The following is a 5,408-nucleotide window of genomic DNA, read 5'->3' as shown; positions in this document are numbered from 1 at the left end:
AGAGTGACGTAAGATGTCTACGAGAAAAACGCGATAACTCACACGTACATCACTTGAAAGCGCCCTTCGAAGGCCGGAAGTCTAACCTGCTCTTGTTGCATCACAGCCATCACACGATACTGCAGACGTGGTTTACAGCATTGTTTTATAGAAACAGAGAAAATCTTTATTTTTATCATGTTACGTAAGTGTTTCACATATTTGAGGCGTATTTGAGAGCTCATTCCATTCAACAGCTCTACACACACCTGTCATAAAAGTCCACACATATAATTAAAATTAAATAAGTGCACCAATGCATACCTGTTGTATGACAAATATTTTAAATTGCTGTAATTTTCTGCCTAAATTTATCATACCTGTCTTTCCTGTCAAAGGAGGTTCCTTATTACAAGGAAGCAAAACACAGGTAGACCTACTTTGGTTTGCCTTGAATTAGGTATAAAAGACACTCAGTAGACTCAATAGGCACGAGACCTGGATACTTCAAGGATCATCATGGTCAGATCATACACTCTGATCACTATTTTCTTGCACTTTCATGTTTCTGGGATTGATAGCAGAGGTGAGACACATTTGAGATGAGCTCAATGTTGTGTTGTTTGTCTGCTGACCTTTGTCTTTTTGTACACTCATAATTACACTCGACGATTGCTACATATTGTTGTTCATTTGTATTTTCATTATTACTCCGACTAAGAGCTTTGTTTGCTCTATAGTGTATACTTAATTCTTTATCATTTAAAAGGATTGGATCGCGGAAATCTGATTGTGTTTTGGGTGTTGGCATTTAAAAGACCTTGTACTGATAGGTAATAATGAGATTATAAGTGAGCACTTCTCAGTATTTATAGTATCTTACTGAATTTACCTTCCAGATGTTTTCCATGGGCTTTCCAAGTATTCCATTGTAAATCCTCAGGTGATTCACAGATGGTCTAGCAGCATTAACAGTCCACGACATTCAAAAGAGGTGGGTACCTGATACCTGACCGAATCATCTTTTCAGCAGATGGTCTAATATGGAGCATTTAACATTTTTTGTATACATTTAGAAATATGGAGATGAGACCTTGTCATATGCAGTCACTATAGACAATAAAAAGCACATCCTTCATCTGAAAAAGAACAGGTATGTGCAGAATTAGGCCACACAGATATTAATGTAAGTTCCTTTTTTGCGCTTTAAAAGAAAAAAAAAAGATTTCTCTTCCATTCAGAGACTTCTTACACTCAAATTTTGTTCAGTATTTGCGTGATGCCACCGGTAACTACGACACATCATATCCAGCAAATCAAGTAAGTTTAAGCTCAAACTCACTTGTAAGGCTGGATCTGAAGACTAGTTCTAAAACCTGTTTTTTTCTTTGCATTTCCCAGGTGCATTGCTATTACCACGGAGAAGTGGAAGGATATAAGAATTCACTTGTAGCAGTTAGCACATGCTCTGGTCTCAGGTATAAATAACTCTATTTCATCTGGAGTCAGGCTAGTTTCATACTCCTCCTGATAACTGGAAGTGGCTTTCTAGTTCCTCCTTCAATGTTAGGATCCCTGCGTTTTGGTCCCAGTTTTTTTGCGTTTTTTGTTGTTTTCCCATTTCCTGTTTTTATTTATTTATTAACAATCTATAGTTTTGTTTCTTATCTAGTTCTGTTCTGTTTTGCTTATATTGTATCCCTGTCTGTCCCTACAGTTGTGCCCCATGTCCTTCATTCTAGTTTCGGCTTTTTTCCCCTCTTTCTGTCCAGCCTCTGTGTCCTGTCTTCAAAGTGTGTGTGCTCTCATTGTTTGTTCACATTTTCCCTATGTTACTGTAAATTGGAATGTCTGTGGTTTAGTTCCTGTTTTATTTTGACAGTCCCTCATGTTGCATGTTTTATGTTCTGCTTTGCTTCCTGATATGTGCTGGTCATTCAATGTACAGCAGCCCTGCTGAGATAATACATAGGCTACCATTGGATATGTAATAATGTATCAATTGATATATATATATATGTATATATTAGGGGTGCAACAATACTCGTATCGATATTGAACCTTTCGATACAGTGCTTTCGGTTCAGTAAGCATATGTATCGAACAACACAAAATTTTTAATTTATTTTATCAACTTTTCTTCTGACGATGCTGTCTGTGTTGAGCGCTCAGTGGATCTGCGTTTGACTACTCCGCCTAGGCTACACTGTCGTGTCGAGTGCAGATCCACTGAGCGCAGGCAAGCTAGCAAGACATAAGTTAAGTAATAAGACTTTCTCTACCACAGACTGCTCTTTCAGGAACAGCCTCCTGGTCTTCTGCCTGTTGGTGGTTCATCCACTGGTCTTTCTCATTCTGGTGTCACTCTGCATTTTGAGACACACTGTAAATATCTTAATCATCTCTACAGAGAAAGGAAACACTGCCTTTTTTGTTGTTATTTAAGGAAGAAATGATGCTTTTGCTTAAAATGTAATCAGTGCAGGGGCAAGGGAAGTTGACTAAATTAAAAGTAAACTCATATTTTTAATGTATCTTTCAATAATACCTTTATGTTCACTGATTTCACATCTACCTCAAAGGGAGATACACAAGCTGATCTGCCAAACTGGTTTCACTTGAATTAAATGTCAGTGTTTGGTATGGAGAACTGGAATGTTGGAATGCAGAAAAACTATCAGTTCCGGTGTGGGACCCTAATCTTCTTAAATGGTTTTAAATTGCAATGTGAAGGTATAGAGTTTACGTGATCAGTGAACATTTTTAAAAAATTTATTTATTTTTTTAAAATGTAGCCAGTAGCCCTTTTTACTACACAAGCCGTTATTGCGTGTCAATATTGTTGTGCTGCTGCTCTTGTGTACTCTGTGCTTTTGTCTCTCTCTGCTCTGTTCGCTTTCCCTTCATCCCATTATGGTTAGTACTAAGTGTACATTCATGTTCTCCTTTGTATTTTTTTTTTTCATTAATACCTGTTCAGGAAAGCCATGTATGAGCCAAAGGTTCAGTTTGGAAAGAATAGAGATGTGTGGTTCAGTTTTGTCATGAAACCGTCAGCAGGGGTCACTATTTTAAAAGCTTTTGTAGACAAATAACACAGGTCAGTGAATTGAGATCAATGATAGAAATGGTTAATAGCTCTGACCAAGGGCGTAGATTTGGTTTTGGTGGGGACGGATGATACAACCACCGAACCCTGCACGGCTCCTCTTTTTTTTTTCCTTTTTTGTCTTTGCTTTTTGATAAAAAAAAAAAAAAAGCAGAAATATACTTGCCTACATATGCTATTCTACATGCTTTTAAACCATTTAAAATTACAATTCATATGTGAATTATATAATGTTAAATTACTATTAAACAAATGACTAAGTATTTTAGACTTTAGTTTACTTCAGCCATATTCCATATAAATCAGGTATCATACAAAAATAAAAATAGCTTCAAATAGAGTCATGACAATAAAAGAATTTGACTTTAAGGACTTAACAACATTACTTCAGTTATAGTACACCAACATCTCTGATACATTAGCACTAAGGGAACACTGAATGACCTGGTGGTTTTTGTCCAGAAAACTACTCATCTAAGATTACCACAAAGTAAAAGATCTCTCAGCAAAATTATGCAACATTTTAGGCACACTATTGCCCCGATCAACTCAGTGAGCTGGGATTTTTTATTCTAAACATGAACTACTGTTACAGCAACAGACATGGACTACTGGTGCCCCACACAACAACTCAATGTCCAGTATGTGAAGCAGCCAAACACATGCCTTCTCCTCTCGTTAACTGAGATAAACTGCTGGCATATTTGTTTTACATCTATACTGTCCAGTCTCTCCTGGTGGACATGGCAAAACGTTATTCATGGTTACATACAATTTTAGACTGATGTGGGCCAAAGGCTAAAACGATGAAAATATGTTAAAAGTTTATTTTGCGACCCAGAAAGAGTAATAAGACTAATATTAAAACTAAGTAGCTGCAGTGTAGTTGTTGGAAACTGGAATTGGCTGGGCCAGTCTGGGATATGGTTTTTCAATTTTGTTGTCCGGGTGGAAAAACAGGAGAAATTCTCGAGAATGGTGGTTCCGGGAGATTTTCGGGAGGGGCACTGAAATTTGGGATTCTCCTGGAAAAATCAGGAGTGTTGGCATGTATGGCCTAGCATAGCCTGTAACGTTATTATGACGGACACATTTTATGAGTGAACTTGACTTTAAGTGACTTACAGGTTTCTTTGAAAAATACTTTCTTATATCCAGGTTCTTCCTTTTTGCTGCCATCCTCCTCTCCTCCTTGCAGGCAGCGCAGGCTTGCCGCTGCTAAAACTAAACAGAGCTCCCTGATAGGCACAGCCAATCACATTGGCCATATTTGTCACAGGAGGTAGAACTCCAGTAGAGAACATAATTTAACTCTTTCTGCACCGCTGGGTGAATGAGACGTTGACAGATCGTTTTTTTTCTTTCTATCGGTTTTGTTTTTCTTTACTCGAAGAGATCAAATTATTGGTGGGGACAAATCAATAATCGCTGGATATTGGTGGGGACATGTCCCTTCCGTCCATGCCAAATCTACGCCCTTGGCTCTGACACAAACAAATTGAACAATTACTTTAATTATTCTCAACACTTTGAAACATTGACTTCTAATTACTTATCCGTCTTCTAAACCTTAAGCATACTTTTCTGCACTTGCACTGCATTGAGAGCCTCCAAAGTCAAGGCAGAGTGACATTTCACTGGATCTATCAGACCCTTTGCTCCTTATTGTCACCTTTGCCCTGCCTTGCACCCATTTAGCATCATAGTGTCAGCCATTTTATTTGCTGAAATCCAAATAAACCTCCCTTCTTCTGAAGTTGAGAATAGAATTTATCAGGTCAGCTTTTTGAACTTGAAATTCTGTGTAAGTAACTATTATTATTTCTGTCATTACTGTAATGTATATTTTCATGCAATTCATGCAGGATCTTCTTTTGATTTGGCCATTGTAAATCTCAAGTCTGCTTTTGAAAGACATCTCTCAAGAAACATAAGCTTGTTTTTAATTCTGAGAAATAAAAGTGCATGACACCAAAAAGTATTCAGCCAATGGTGCATAGTAAAACTTTTCATGGTGACGAAACTTGAATGCTTTGTTGTTATTAATAGGTGTTGGCTGGGTGTTGTCTGGAATGCAGACTCAAAGAAAACTGAAAAGGTACTTTATTAAGGTGAAGCCAAAGATCCAAAAGGCCATTAAACAAACAGAATCCAGAAATTCAACCAGGGGCAGCTCAAGTAGCCAAACAAAAGTAGTATAATGTAGCAAAAATCTAAAGCAAGAAGTGGGCTTAAATACACACAAAGTGATCAATGGAAGTGGACAAAGCAGGATAATGAGAAACACCTGATTCTAATCAAAGAAAATGAGACAGGAAAA

The 5,408-nt window shown here is 37.5% G+C and overlaps 1 long non-coding RNA gene across 1 annotated transcript; it reads left to right on the top strand.

Annotated features, from left to right (window-relative positions):
* The first annotated feature begins 69 nt into the window (after positions 1-69).
* LOC112847626 (uncharacterized) lies at positions 70-1,891 on the top strand. The gene is made up of 3 exons (XR_003221265.1): positions 70-184; positions 378-565; positions 879-1,891. It is a non-coding gene; the product is annotated as an uncharacterized LOC112847626 (long non-coding RNA).
* The last annotated feature ends 3,517 nt before the right edge of the window (positions 1,892-5,408 follow it).

This window comes from Oreochromis niloticus, linkage group LG8 (genome assembly GCF_001858045.2).
Source record: "Oreochromis niloticus isolate F11D_XX linkage group LG8, O_niloticus_UMD_NMBU, whole genome shotgun sequence".
Lineage (NCBI taxonomy): Eukaryota > Metazoa > Chordata > Actinopteri > Cichliformes > Cichlidae > Oreochromis > Oreochromis niloticus.
The sequence above is the reverse complement of the archived record's forward strand: the minus strand, read 5'-3'. Positions and strand labels throughout refer to the sequence as shown.